The sequence below is a fragment of the Pipistrellus kuhlii genome, unplaced genomic scaffold, assembly GCF_014108245.1.
Source record: "Pipistrellus kuhlii isolate mPipKuh1 unplaced genomic scaffold, mPipKuh1.p scaffold_m20_p_7, whole genome shotgun sequence".
Taxonomy (NCBI): Eukaryota; Metazoa; Chordata; class Mammalia; order Chiroptera; family Vespertilionidae; genus Pipistrellus; species Pipistrellus kuhlii.
In genome coordinates this window covers 37,859,957-37,875,842 of record NW_023425573.1, presented here as the reverse complement: position 1 = coordinate 37,875,842, position 15,886 = coordinate 37,859,957, and the positions used below count along the sequence as shown (strand labels likewise).

Here is a 15,886-nt window from a genome sequence, read left to right as displayed (position 1 = left end):
AGGTATCTTCATGGAAGAGCGTTGCAGACAGAGTAACAGCCAGTGCTGGGCCCTGGACCAGGAGGGAGGCTGGCTTGCTTAAGGAAGGATTCCTGTATGGCCCGAGAAGAGTAAACGAGAGAAGTTAGGAGAGTTGGTCAGAGACGCACAAGGCCAGAGGCTGCTGGGCCTTACAGAGCACAGTCAGAATTTTTGCTTTTACCATGAGTGAGTTGGCAAAGCAAAGAGGGTTTAGAGCAGAGGCGTGATGTAGTCTGACTTATGTTGTAACAGGATCACTCTGGCTGCTGGGTCAAGGAGAGGCAGAAGCAGGGAGAGCCCCTGGGAGCTGCTGAGAGTCCAGCCCAGGGATTGGAGATGGGTGATGCAGCGGCTGTGGCGAGGAGAGGCTGGATTCTGGATATGGAGTTGAAGGTGGAGCCAAGAGGATTTCCTGGCCAGTTTACTGTGGAATGACTCCAGGGTGTTTTGCCTGAGTCACTGCAAAGCTGAAGTTGCCATCATCTGAAACGAGAAAGACTGCAGGCGGATCAAGCCAAAGAAAAGAATCTGGAACAACAGAACATGCTGCAAAGCGCTTGAGGAAAAGCACGTCATGTTCTAATCTCACCTGTTCCAGGAGCAAGTCGTTTTTCGTTTTCGCTGGGAAAGGTAAGTTAGGTGTTTCCTCTCCCCTCCTTAAAAGCATGAACGTTTCAGATTACCAAGCTGTTGCCAAATGTCAACAGGGAGCTGGCACCAAAAGCTTCTGAGCCAGTACATCCATCGCCCTGGGCACAAGCAGTGAAGACCAGCTCCCTGCAAGGGAAACCGTGGGCTGGATCTAACCGGAACCCGGCTGAGCACCATCAGTCATGCTTCCTGCACCCCTGCAGCATCGCGGTTCCCTCAGAACAAACCTTTAGTACGTGGCATCTTCAGTCCCAACTGAGAAAAGCCTTTCTGTGCCTACAAGGCCCCCAGTGGGGCCAGGAGAAGACCTGTCCAGGGGACAACGCGGCCAGGCTGATTGGCAGTTGGAGAACCCTTCTCTCCCCGCCCCCTGAGATATAATTGACATATAACATCGTGTAAGCTTAAGGTGTGCAATGTGTTGTGAAACGTTTACCGCAGTAAGGTTGCTTAACACCTCACATAATTACCATTTTGTTGTAAGTTGTTGCTATGGTGAGGACAGTAAAGCTCTGCTCTCACAGCAACTTTCAAGTACACAGCGCGGTATTGTTCCTACAATCACCGAGCAGCACAACACATTCCTGAAGCTAACTCACCTGGTAACTGGAAGATTGCACCCTCTCATTAACATCTCCCCATCTCCCCATCCCTTGGCCCCTGGCAACCACCATTCTGCCCTGTTTGTAGGAGCTCAATGTTTTTAGATTCAACAGATAAGTGAGGTCATGGGATATTTGTCTTTCCCTGTCTGACGTATTTCACTTATTATAACGCCCTCGAGGTCCAACCATATTGTTGCAAATGGCAGCGTTTCCTTCTTTTCTATGGCTGAGTAATATCCCATTGTATGTGTATGCCACATTTCCTTTATTCATTCATCTCTCAGTGGGCACTTAGGGTGTTTGCATGTCCTGGCTATTTTGAATAATGCTGCAGTGAATATGGGAGAGTCGGTATCTTTTCAAGATAGTGATTTTCTATCCTTTGGATATGTACCCAGAAGTGGAGTTACTGGGTCATGTGATAGTTCTACTTATAATTTTTTTAAAATATATATTTATATTGGTTTCAGAGAGGGGAGGGGGAGAGAGAGAGAGAGAGAGAGAGAGAGAGAGAGAGAGAGACATGCTATCTAATAAAAGAGTAATATGTAAATTGACCATCACTCCAACACACAAGATGGCCGCCCTCATGTGGTCAAAAATGGCTCCCCCTATGTGGACACAAGATGGCCAACACAAGATGGCCAGCAGAGGAGGGTAGTTGTGGATGATCAGGCCTGCAGGGGAGGGCAGCTGGGGAGGACCAGGCCTGCAAGGGAGGGCAGTTGGGGACAACCAGGCCAGCAGGAGAGGACAGTTGGGGACAACCAGGCCTGCAGGGGAGGGCAGCTGGAGAGGATGAGGCCTACAAGGGAGGGCAGTTGGGAAGAACCAGGCCAGCAGGGGAGGGCAGTTGGGAGCAACCAGGCCTGCAGGGAAGGGCAGTTGGGGAAACCAGACCAGTAGGGAGGGCAGTTGGGGAGACCAGGCCAACAGGGGAGCAGTTAGGCATCAATCAGGCTGTCAGGGGAGTGGTTAGGGGGTGATCAGGCTGGCAGGCAGAAGCAGTTAGGGGCAATCAGAAAAGCAGGCAGGTGAGCATTTGGGAGGCAGCAGTCCTGGACTGTGATAGGGATGTCTGACTGCCCATTTAGGCTTGATCCCAGTGGGATAGGGACTAAATGGGCAGTCGGACATCCCTCAAGGGATCCCAGATTAGAGAGGGTGCAGGCTGGGCTGAGGGACAACCCCCCACACACCCCCTATGCATGAATTTCATGCACTAGGCCTCTAGTCAATAATGAGAGAGAGAAACATCATTGATTGGCTGCCTCCTGCACGCCCCCTATTGGAGACAAAGCCTGCAATCTGAGTATGTGCCCTGACTGGGAATTGAACTGTGATCTCCTGGTTCAGAGGTCAATGCTCAAGCACTGACTCACACTGGCCAGACTCTATTTTTAATTTTTTGAGGAACCTCCATTCTGTTTTCCATAATGGCTGCACCAATTTACATTCATCAGCAGTGCACAAGGGTTCCCTTTTCTCCACATTCTCATTTGTAATATCTTATCTTTTGGGTAATAGCCATTCTAACAGGTGTGAGATGAAATCTCACTAAGGCTTTGATATGTATTTCCCTAATGACTAGTGATGTTGAGCACCTTTTCATGTATGTGTTAGCCATTTGTATGTCTTCTTTGGAAAAATGTCAAGTACTCTGCCCATTTTTTAATTGGATTGTTTGTTGGTGGTGTTTTTTTATTTTGTTTTGCTTTTGCTACTGAGTTGTATGAGTGCCTTATGTATTATGGATATTAAACTTATCAGATAGATGGTTTGCAAATATTTTCTCTCATTTTATAGGTTTCTTTTTCTTTTTCTTTTTCTTTTTTATTGTTCCTTTTGCTGGGCAGAAGGTTTTGAGCTTGATGTAGTCACACTGATTTTTCCTTTCATTGCTTATGCTTTTGGTGTTTGATAAAAAAAAAAAAAATCATTGCTAAGACTGATGACAAGAAGCTTTCTTCCTATGCTTTCTTCTAGTTTTTCTGTTTTAGTACTTATGTTAAGTCCTTAGTCCATTTCAAGTTAATTTTTGTGAGTGGTATCATATAGGGGTTCAGTTTCATTCTTGTGCATGTGAATATCCAGTTTTCCCAGCACTATTGAGGAAATTGAAGAGACTGTCCCTTCCCCACTGAGTATTCTTGGCAGCTGAAGGCCTCTTTATTGAACCTTCTTGAAAATCAGCAAGAAATATGCCAAGAGCCTCTGACATTCAAATCTGGTTGTCCTCTTTAAAAAAAAAAAAAATCACTTAATTTTATATACCACCCTCTGAAGAACATTTGGCTTATATTATACAACTAGAGGCCTGGTGCACAAAATTTGTGCAGGGGGAGTGGAAGAGAGGGTGTCCCTCAGCCCAGCCTGCACCCTTTCCAATCTGGGACCCCTCGAGGGATGTCTGACTGCCCTCTCACAATCCAGGTCTGCTGGCTCCCAACTGCAAGCCTGCCTGTTTTCCTGATGGCCCCTAACCGCTTCTGTCTGCCAGCCTGATCACCCCCTAACCACTCCCCTGACAGCCTGATTGATGCCTAACTGCTCCCCTGCCAGTCTGATTGCCCCTAACTGCCCTCCCCTGCAGGCCTGGTCCCCTCAATGGCCCTTCCCTGCAGGTCCGGTTGCTCCCAACTTCCCTCCTCTGATGGCCTGATCACCCCTAACTGCCTTCCCCTGAAGGCTTGATTGACTTTCACTGCCCTCCCTTGCAGGCCTGGTCCCTCCTAAGTTCCCTCCCCTGCTGGCCATCTTGTGGTGGCCATCTTGTGTCCACATGGGGCAGCCATCTTTGACCACATGGGGGCATCCATCTTGAGTGTTGGAATCAATTTGCACATTACGCTTTTATTAGATAGGATTTCGGCACTGGAATACTTTTTAAAAATCATCAATTTTATGAGTTTATAGATAGTGAAAAAGAATATATAGGTTAGCCAGAGTTAGTTACACAGTTGGTTAGGGGCAGAGCTGAAACAAAATTCCCACCCTGCTGACTCTGCCAACCCTGTCACAGTGATCTTCGGGACCCTGCCCAGCAGCTCACCACAAGCTACAGGTGTGCTACAGATAGGCCAATAACTGGCAGTGTCCACCAATTCTTGCAGAGAAAACTTTGACCTTGTTTCTTAAACTACTGAAATTACTGTAACATTTGAAACACTGGCAAAGCCCTCTAGTTAGAAATATGCAACTGTCCATTAGGCAAGCTTACACACTTTGACCCTCTATGAATTCTCACGGAATTTCCATTGTACACAGCATACTTGATTTCTTTAAAACGTTATTTGGTTAAAAGTTTTATTTCTGCTCTTATATTTAAGCTCTTCTACTTCTTTCTTTTGGGGTAAGGAAGGATGAATGGTCCATAGAGTATCGTATCATATGGATAGGCAATCAATATTACTCAGGCAACCCCAAATAACTTACACAATATGTTTTTCATAAAATCAAACTTTTGCTACTCTTCATTCACAAACACGCACATCCACACACAAACACTCTAATCCCCTACAAATGAATTATGTGAGTTTCCAGAAATATTCATTAAAACAATACCCTGGGAATCATTCTAGCCTGGATTCCTGCCCCTTTAACACACAAAGGGGGGCATTCTTTTGCCTGTCCGTGAATTTCTGGAATATTGTACTGTGTTGATAAGTACATCTTGTACTGCTTATCCATCCCTTCATCTTCTTCCGTATTGTCAGAGTCTATGCTAAACGGTCCTCTAATAGGTCACCCTGCAGTACTGACCAGTGACCAGTGCTGCATGCCACATAACACCTCTCCATTCCTTGATTGGAGCACACAGAAGACTTCTCAAGTCTCAGGCCCTTGAAGTGCACATGGCTGTGTGACCTTGTGAAAAGGAGGGAGTGTCATTTCTGGACCCAGCGCCAAGAAGCCCAGGTGGGATCCTCCAGGGTGATGAGGAGGCAACATACTGCAGTGATTCAGCTACGAGAGGGTGGAGCCTCTGGCACTGTGGGTTGAAGTGACTGTGGAGCAGAGTGCCCTGCCACTTTGGCTGGGACATAAATGGAGCTAGAAATGAAAGTGACTGTGTGAAACGGCTGAGCACTGGGGATGCTTGTTTCTACAGTATTCTAAGGAGCCCACTGACTGTAGCTGGTATTGTTTCAAAACCACTTGAACCAGGTATCCCCCTATAAATGTCCTGCACACTTTCCAGTAAGCCCCATGCTCAAGCCCCGGGGAAGGACACACAAATCCAGGTGCACAAACCCGGGACTCCTCCAGGAGGTGCCTTCTACCTCAAGAAATGCCACCTGCCTCTGGCCCACGCCACACACCTCTCCAGCGCTTCCAAACATACTCATGGGCATTCAGGGAAGACCATTGCTGGCAATGCCGGGTGCAGCCAGGACTCACTTCCAGGACCCTCCCCCCAGGCGGCTCATGCCCAGACTCCAGCTCCCTTAGGAAAGTATCCCGTCCTTGGGCTGGCCTCCTGGATCCTCTCCAGCCCATTCAATGAATTCAATTTACAAACAGTTTTTTTAAAAAGCAGTCTAAGACTCACCTCAGTACTTGCTAGAGGTGCTATTTTCTCCCTCTGTCCATAAGTAAACACTCATATTCCTGCATTTCTCTCTCTTCTACTGTAAAGGAATCAGCCACCCTCCATTGAGAGCCGACGCTGAAATCTGAAATGCAGTCCCGAGGTCACTAGGATGATCTCATAGGTTGTATCATCTGTTCCAGTGCAGGCAATTCCCAGGCAGATACTTCCAACTGAGCCTCTTCCAGGCTCCACTTCTGATTTTCCAGGGTTTCCTTGTCAGTTGGAGCTGCCCTCTCCTATTATTTTTAGATTTGATTTCCCTTTAAGAATATAAAAGGCCAGGGGTGGGGATGGGGAGAATTTTGTTTCTTTTTAATTAAAAACAGATGACAAAGACAACTCAGTCATGGAAAATAATAGGAGTCACCATGTCTTGCTGGCTCCCATTCATATATTTCCTCCATCAGCAACAAATGAGCAGAGAAGCAACAATGCTAATTAAGGCTCCTCTGCCTTCCCCAGAAGATGCGCATTGTCTAAGCAGATGTCTAACTGGGATTCCATTGGGGAACCGCATATGCTGTTCTTCTTTTTCCAGCTCACAGAATGACTGTATTGTAGAGCTGGAAGGAAACTTGACTATATGTTCTGTGACTATAGGAAGGAGACCAAGGCCAAGGGAGGTGACGGAGAGGGTCCAGCCTGTTGAGGTCTCTCCATTCCCACCTTCTCATCACTGAGCCTGTCTGTTGCTTCCACATTTCTTAGCTGCCCTAACAGTCAAATTCAACAGAGAGTTCCTTCAAGTGAGGCCCCACCTTGTATGTTCTGCTCCTCAAGTTCTCAGGAACTCGCAGGCCAAATAGATGCCTCTGGGCTCTTAGTTGGTCTCCCATACACTCTTGTTTCAGTTCACCTCCTTTCCAATGATATTGTCTCTCTCTCAGTCATATTTAGCCTTGTGCACATTCAACGAGCTTGAATGGGTGTGTACTCCCCTGTTTGTTAACTCCAGATTTACTTCCTATGCTTTATTTAAATTCAGTCTTTAAAGTTGCAGTATTCAATGTGTTTACCGTAAAGATGTTCTATTACCATCCTATATAATAAAAGGCTAATATACAAATAGAATGGTTGCTATGATGTGTGCTGACCACTGGGGGGCGCATGTGGAAAATGGCGGGCATTGGCCTCAGTGGGATGATGGAGCAGGTGAGTAGGGGCGCCAGACCGGGGGGGGGGGGGGGGATTGAGGCTGGTCTCTGTAATCAGGGCCAGCCTCTGGCGGTTACTAAAAGTTATTTGGTGCCGCATGCCCTGGTCCCACCCAGTGCTTACACCTGCTGCTGGCACCAGCTCTGATCACTCAGTACTATCAGTGGGTATGAGTGGCAGCTGCCAGCCCAAAATGCCCCTCAGGGCTTCTCCACTTCCCCTGCTCCTGAGGGATGATTGGGGCCAGCAACCGCCTCTTGCACCTGCTGCTGGTGCCCAGCACCAGTCCTAATTGCTAGGCTTGTGTGAGAGATGGCTGCTGACTTAGATCACCCCTGAGGGCTTTTTCATCTCCCCCTGGTCCTGAGGGGCGATCAGGGAAGCAGCTGCCACTTGCATCCGCTGATGGCACCAGCCCAACTTGCACTTGCTACTGGTGCCAGCCCCAATCGCTCTACACTGTCAGCCAGTGTGAGCGAGGCCAGCGCTGATCAGCACATGGGAGCAGCTGCAGAGCGGGGCTGCTGGCAGACAGAGGATTAGGTCCATGGCAGAAAGGGTGGGAAGGGGTGCAAAGGATGGGCTGAGACCAACCCCTGGCAGCCCACAGTTCCTTCAAGGTGCACGAATTCATGCCCTGGGCCCCTAGTGTATAATAATTCTAAAGTTCTGCTCTCTGTGCTCAGATAACTTACATGGCACAGAGCCCAGCATTCATTGTGGCCATAGCATGGAATTTGGTTTTGTATTGTCAAACTCTTGCCTTTCTTCCTGTTTCTCCAAATGTAAGAAGGCCATGGGACAGGTGTGACCAGATGAAATCACAAACAGGTCATCCACGAGATGAAGCCAGGAATGGCCTGATGAAGACAACCTTATGTGTGTCATTTGGCCCAGAAAGAGAAGGTGTTCTGGAATCCCTGTCTCACTCACTAGGAAGATAAAGGCTCTCCATTGTCAAAGATAGAGACCTAAACTAGCTTGAACAAAAGGAAAAAAAATTGGAAGACTAATAACCTCATCTGGGAAGAACATAGAAGCCTTTGAACATCAGAGACAGCTGGGCTAGGCTGGGACCAGGGACCGCACGCACCCAGAATGCTCTTTTCTCTGCAGCTCTCTCTGAGACAGCATTAGTTCTCCCAGGCCAGCTTTGTCCACACAGTGAAACCGTGAGCTTGCCTTCATCTCCAGCTCAACGACCCAGGAGAAATTCGATTCCTCTTCCCAATTCCAGACGCACAAACCCTAACGAATGACTCGATTGGCCTGATGAGGGGCATGTGCTACTCCTACCTCTGGGTGTTGGAGGGCTTTCTCAGAAGAGGGGAACTCATCGAAGCTCCACAGTCACCTTCATTTAATTTCCTTAACTTTCCTGAGCCCCATAAAATGAAAAAGTTTGAATGGAGCAAAAATAATACCTTCTTCAAAGAGCTATTGATCATTTTACATAGATAGCCAATGTCAAAAGCTGGTGCAGTGTCTGATTTGTATGAAACATCAATAAACGTTCATTTTTCTTTCAAGGTGAGTCTTAAAGTCAAGGAAGAAGTCAGCATGTTCAAATAGAGAGGAAAATTATTTGGATCACAGGGAACTGAATGGGAAATGATATACAATTCAGAGTAAGAGGCACTACAGGAGTTGTTAAAAGGAGGGTAATTGAGCCTTAAATCACTCCCACTCATAAATCACCCACAAGATCTATATTCTAGAAAAAGGAGGACCAGAATTGGCTATTGGGAACCTAGGATGTCAAGTTGACCAATTAATCTGCAGCTTGTGAGACATTCTTCGCTGTCGAGGGGAAGATTATCTCAGTCCAGTAACGTTTTAGGGCCCACATAAAAAGAATTGTAAAAGGTTTGGGCTTTGATGAACTCTGAGGAGCAAAAGCTGCATTTGCTCATAACTCCCTTTATAACTTATTGGAGTCAGGCCAATGAGCATACCCAGCTGTGCGAGGATAACTTAAATTTACTACTAGTTCTCCTAAAATATTCCCTGTGTTGTCTTCCCTCATACATCTCATCCTTAAGTTTTATGAGAGGAAAAATAGGCTTCATATTATACATTTCTTAGGTAAGATCGCTCTGCCAATGGAGCGCTGAAATCAAGAGGTCATAAAGTCTCCAGTTTTCCCAAAGCCTAGAGAGTTCAGTACATCTAAGATTCGGCATTTTTTGGTATTTGAATCAATTTGACTCACACCAGCATCTGTTCTTGATAAAATAATATAAAATGTAATGTCTTCATGGTGGTGAGGAATCAAACTCCACCCCTCTCCTTGCTCCTCGTTCCTTTTTTTCAATGTTCCCCATAGTGTCTGCCTCTCTGGTTGGTAAGTGGCCATGATGCCTGACAACTCACTAGAACTCACCTGCTCCAGACCCCCATTTCCCTAGACCCATGTGGGCTACTCATGGCAGTGGTCACAATCCTCCTTTTCTGAGGTGTGTGGCATCTTGTACAGCAAGCATGTCGAACTGGTGGCCCATAGGCCACATGTGGCCCTCAACGAATATTTTTGTGGCCCAGCAATATAACAGTAGGTAAGAAATATTTTAATAAAAATTTCGTAACTTAATCTTTACAATATCCTGTTATATATAATAACTAGACCAGATGTCCTTCCAGATGACTTTCCGGATAAAGTTGTGGCTTCGGGAGCTGAGGCAGAGGCAGCCACAGTGGTGGGTGGGGGCCAAGGTAGAGGCAGTTGCGCAGTCGTGGGGGGCTGAGCCCTTTGCGTGAATTTCGTGCATTGGGTCTCTAGTTATTAATAATGAACTACAAGGTTCGCTAATGACTGGTTTTGTGTTGCATTCATTTCCCTTCCACACTTACGCGCAGGCACACCATTTCTCGCCACCAATACTAGCTGAATATTTTAGCAGCCGATTGCCATGTCATTAGTCTTGGACTGACTTGCTTGGTGCGTGCAACAGGAAATACTTCACTTTTGGAGAACAAGAAAAATGGTTTTATTTGCATTGTGCTTATTAATATGTGCAGTCATTCAGTGTCTGGTAAAGTTAATGTTCAAGACAAATATTAATTTTTATTAAAATGTCCTATTATTTTATGTTAACAATGATGCATTTATTTTAGCCCTTTGTATTCAGCATGTCTCTATTGCAAAAAAAACCTGTTTCTATGAAAATAGAAACTTCTGTTGTTTTGCGGCCCACATAAACTTAAACCTTGTTTATTCGGCCCATATTAGCCTTTGAGTTTGACATGCTTGTTGTACAGCATCCCAGAGAGGGAGAGCACCAGACCTGGGAAGGTCCTGAAGCTCCAGCTGCTCAGGTAGCACCCTATTCGGATCAAATGAGAACAAGATTAAAGGTGCTCAAGGGATTCTGAGACAGGCAGTGATCCAGGACAAGAGGGACAGGGAAACTGAGACAGACAGTTAACCAGCCAAGCAGGATTTAGCAAATCGCAAAATCCTATCTGCCCTAAACCAAGGACACTTAAGAGTACATGGTTTACACTTCTCCCCAACCAGAGGGCAAATAGCTTAAATTACCTGGCTCAGAGAGACAGATAACAAAAATCCAATTCTTGTCATTTGTGCCAACCACAACCAAGGATGGATAAAGTCAGGGAAATTAATCTCATTTTGGCACATTACCATAAAGCTAATGAATAGTCTATTGAGATCCTCCCCCAAAACTGCCAGCTTTTAAAACCCTTCAGAGGAAGGGCCCAGTGCATCTCTCCTTCTCTGGAGCGACCTGAGCTTTTCCCTACCCCCTCTTCTTGCCAGGCATGATCTTTGCCTTTCCCTCTCCTAAGCTTCAGGAGCCTGTCTTTTGTCTCTGTAACTTGTTTCCTGAGCCCATTTCTTCTACGGCTCACTTTTACTACCTCGGCAACTTGCTAAATAAACTTTCTCTTATAATTTGAATTCTTGGCTCTGAATTCTTGCACCGTCGTCCAACTTCGCTGATAACAACTGGTGTCGTTTTGCCGCCAACATGTACACAATTCCAGTGTGTAGAGAAGTTTGGGAACCACTGCCGTATCACGCAATAATGCCCCTGAGATCAGACTTCCCAGAAAATATAAGAACAACAAAATACAGACGCGAGGCTAGGGGAGCAATCCTTTCCAGAATGAAATGATTAGAAGCTGCTCCCAAAAGTCCCTGGAGGATTGAGAACACACACTCACCCCCTTGAATGACGGGCCAGAGTCAGCAAGAAAGTGGGTAGGTCAAAACAGGAAGGGCAAAGGTCGCTCCCCTTACCCCCCACCCCCACCTGGAGCACTATCAGCATTGTCATTATCATCTGACTCCCTAATGGGGTTTGGTAAATAGCTACTGGGCAGACTGGGTCCCTGGGTGCAGAATGATGAGGAGGAGGAGAAGAAGGAAGAGAAGGGGAGGAAAGGCCCAGGGGGAGAAGGAGGAGAGCTAACCTCAGTCACTTTCTTATCTCACCTCACACAGCAACTCCATTTCCCAGTGGGCAGTGCACAGTCTGAGGCCAGGGCAGGTTAGGAACTTGCCTCTGGTCACCTCTGTGAGTGGCAGAAGCACTCGCTAATCCAGATGTAAAAGGGGCAAGGATGCTAGGGGGCAAGAAAGAGGCACTGAGAGAGCAGATGGAGAAGTCCAGAGGCTTGCTGGGGCCAGATCTGTAGTACGATGAGGCCCTTCAGAATTCAACTGATCCACGTGTGATATTCTGGATCATGGGAACACGATGAGGGGGTTCCTCTGGGTTCCAGAGCAGCCAGCTTGGGGGGTGGGGGGATGGCACAGGGCTTGGGGCAGGGGCAATCTACCAATGGGCACAGACAGATTTCCACCTTCAAACAACCAGCAAACTGTGATGCAAATACAGTGCATAAGATCTTTGTGGTTTAGGAGATTTAAATTTTTAAAAAGCCCTTTGGCATCCTCTTCAATCCATCTTTAATGAGGTCCCAGGTGTCTCAGCGGGGCCACCAGCACAAGCACAACAAACTGCATCCATGGCTCGTCCTCCCTGCACCACAAGGCCACCCCGGGCTCTGTTTGGCAGCCGAGGCCAGTCATTGCTGCATGTGAAGAACCTGGCAAGTAGAATGGTAGGGGGCGAGGAGCTGCCTAACACAGCATCCAGGTTTATTTCAAACTTCACATCTGAGCTGGGAGAAACACGCCCAGCATGTAACCAAGAAGCACAGCTCACTGCTTGTGTCGCACGTTTTCAGTCTGCTGGGCAGTATCACAGTTTGGGCAGCTTCTGAGAAAATGTCATCCACACGCAGGGGCGCAAAGAGGGAGAGAGACAGGAAAGAGGAAGGAAGGAGAGGTGAGAGAGGGAGGAGGGAGCAGGGAGAGGAGGCTGGAGGAAGCCCAAAGGAAGGTCAGAAGATTTCGGCAGAGCTGGGTGCCTCAGGAGGTTACAGTGAAAACAAATCACGAGTTTGCTGCTTCAGAGATGTTAACCAAATTCCGAAAGGAAAATTCGTGAAGAAAAACATGGGCTGCTATCGCTTGTCTAGGCAATGCTCTGGCGGTCACTGTGCACTGACCGAAGGAACTCAGCACAAGGAAAGGAGGCCAATGCCAGTGTCAGGCAAACGGGTAAGAGGCCTGGCTTGAATTTAAGCCAAACATCAAGCCATCAGTCAATACTCAGAGGGTAACAATAAAAACTGAGCTCTTCCCAAGTAAATCCACCCAAAAGCTGAAGGTCTGCACTGCAAAGACCCTAGTTATGGACACAGCATTTGCAGTAGGAACAGCCAGCACTCACCGCTCACCATGCATGGCTCCTGTCCTGACAGGATTCTAGATGCCATCACATGCAACGTGCCAGCCCTAGAACCATGTGCTTTTGTTGGTTTGTTTGTTTGTTTGTGTTTTTCCTCCAACCTGAGTTATGGTACATAATAGGAATCTATAGACAGTCACGTGGATCTGCTGCTGCAAAACAAGATCCTTACGAATATTTAAATGTCAGGCCATAGAGTAGGGGTGTCGAACTCAATCAGAGAAGGGGCCAAAATCTAAAATCCAGCCTAAATCGCGGGCCGAATGGTTTACTGAACAGTCATAAACTGTCATTGTGATGGAAACGCAGCGGAGTGCAGTGATGACAGCGCGGTGCGGGCCACATTGCAAGGCCTGGCGGGACGGATTTGGCCCGCGGGCCTTGTGTTTGACACATGTGCCATAGAGCGTCCAAAAGCGACTTATCCTAAAGCACGTTCAGTGAATAGCGTTGCACTGAAACTTGAGCAGTGTGTGAGAGGGTTCACCAACAGGCCTGAGTCCCTAGGACAGGCTGCTGGAGAACTGCTAGAGGCATCAAGGGGTCCATTCTGTGCATGGCCACTGTGATGCCGTCATGTTTCTGGGTCATAAAGTTCCCATTATCTGACTCTAGACACACCCAGGAGTGTCTGTGGGGTCTGAGGTTAGCTCAGGTGCTTGCTGGGCCAGAACAGATATCACCCAACATGCTCATCTGACAGGGTCCTAGGCAGCCAGGCCACGTCCTTGGGAATCTGCTCAACTTCATTGTGTCTGTTCTCCAAAGTCGCCTCCATCCTGCCCGCAGTCCACCCTGACCCAGGGCCCCACTGCACGCCCCCTAGTCCCGTGTTACAAAGAAGGAACCAAGGAGACCACACGATGGTGCATGGCCAGTCAAGGTCTGACTCAGACAGCCGGGTTCCAGAGCCCAGCATCTCCTGTTTATGTGCCCTTTTGCTGATAATGTCAATCACCAACATTTCCTCGGCACTTCCTATGTTCCAAACACTGTCCTAAGTGGTTTACAGGTGGCTTTCTTATTTAATTCTCATTGTTATGAGATATTATTCTCTTCTTTTATTTACTTGTTTACTTATTTTGACAAATGGGAAAACGAAGGCACGGAAAAGAGAGGTAAATTCCCAAGATCTCACATTTAGTAGTTGGTGGAGCCAGACTTCAAAACTCGTAGCCGGGATTCATGCTCCTGCCTAAGAAACACACCTCAGGGTTGAGGGAAAGCAGTCATTGAGACCTGAAAACATTCGAGAATTCTGCTCCCTGAACTCCGATCAAGACCATGAGTGGGCAAACTTCCATCTGGCTGCCTACATGAGGGACACGGGGATCCGTATGAGCTGGGGCCCAATATATCAGATGTGGCATTGCCCTGGGAACCACCCTCTTGGCACAGGTGGGATGGTTCTCCACCCAGGTCAGGCCATTCCCTTTGTTGTCTCAACAAGATAGCGTCTCTGTTTACTTTAACCAGCACGTGGGTCTGCCCTGACGAGCACCTCAGGCGCAGAGCACTCCAGCCCTCACCAGGCAGCCGTAGAGCAGGCCGGCTGCCAGCAGCTCCCCCCCCCCCAATCCCCTCTGGAGGAAGCACGATTATAGAGGACATGCTTGTTCTAGGACCAATCCTTGCATTTAGATGAAGTGCTGGAGAGCAGAGTACCTGGGTGGTGTTGTCCTGGTAGCTGGCAGAATTTATTTCCTTGAGTTGCAGTTAGATATTTTGCTGTGAACATTTATTAAAAATCCTTTGTGATGCAGTCAAATGAAACTCTTGCAGCATCTGCAATGGGAAAAATTGAGGGGATATGATCCAGTCCCCATAGGAAAGACCATATAAAAAACTTATTTTAAGCTGAGAAAACATTTATTTACCTTGAGGAACTACTATGTCTTGTCATTTTTTTAGGATAAAAATTATGTCCTAATGGCTCTTTTCTCCCCTCTTCCCCTCTCTCTCTCTCTCTCTCTCTCTCTCTCACACACACACATTCTCATTTTTTAAAGCTGCTAGGGCATTTGTAGCCTGTACCGGGCCTAAAACTTTGTTTATCTCATCATCTCCATAGGGAACAATTTAAGAACAACTCTCTAGTAAATGTTTATATACCTATCTATTTATTTATGAATTATATGCATCTACCTGATTACATATTATTACCTGATATTTTAAAATGTAATATACACAAAGGCCAAGTTCATTGCTAATGACTGAGGATATAAATCCATGTTTCAAAAAGCTTTTCTCTTTTTTTTTAATCAATATACTTCTATTGACTTCATGGAGGAAGGGAGAGGAAAAGAGAGACAGGAACATCAATGATGAGAGATTGAGTGGCTGCCTCCTGCACACCCCCTCCTGGGGATCGAGCCTGCTGGAATAAAACTCAGGACCCTTCAGTTCCCAGGCTGATGCTCTATCCACTAAGCCAAATTGGCCAGGGCTCGGAGAGCCTTCTTAAGAAATTAAAAAACGGTTTTAGCTTCTCTCAGCCCCGACCAGACTGAGCTGTCATTGCATTTATGTTTAACGACGCTGACAAGGAGCTCGTCCAAGGAGCACAAGGAGCACCAGCTTTGCCATGTTTCTCTTCCCCTGGAGATGAGACCAGATGACGAGCAAAAAGCTGCTGTTTCTTTGCAGGAATATTTGGAAGCTCCTGTGCTCCTTCTGCGAGGCTGTGCTTACCTGGGTGACATAAAGCAGGAATCCACGCAACTGGACACACGTGGGAAGCGAGATGTCACAGCCTGCCCAGAGCAACGGAGCTATGGAGGAGGGGCTGTGGCCTCAGGATACCTGCGTTTCAGCCTCTGCCCTGTGTCTCCTGGAGATTCCCCTGGGGAGAGGCAGCAAAGGGAAGGAAAAGTGACAAGTGCGTGATCAACAGCCCCAAACCCTAGCTCTAAATCCCAATGCCTCTCATTTTAGGAAGAAAAGCATTCCTAGCTAAACATCCTATGTGTGTTCTCTTCACATCTCAGTTGGTCTCAGGTGTACTCACCCGTTTGGAACCCGCCTTTCTATAATATATCCCTGTCCATTTCTACCTTTTCCTGGCCCTCACCTCCTACTCA

The 15,886-nt window shown here is 47.1% G+C and overlaps 1 long non-coding RNA gene across 1 annotated transcript; it reads right to left on the bottom strand.

Moving 5' to 3' along the window:
* Window positions 1–453: 453 nt before the first annotated feature.
* On the bottom strand, window positions 454–14,782 carry LOC123651636. The gene is made up of 2 exons (XR_006740480.1): window positions 14,472–14,782; window positions 454–549 (listed from the first exon to the last, which is right to left on the bottom strand). It is a non-coding gene; the product is annotated as an uncharacterized LOC123651636 (long non-coding RNA).
* Between the last annotated feature and the right edge of the window lie 1,104 nt (window positions 14,783–15,886).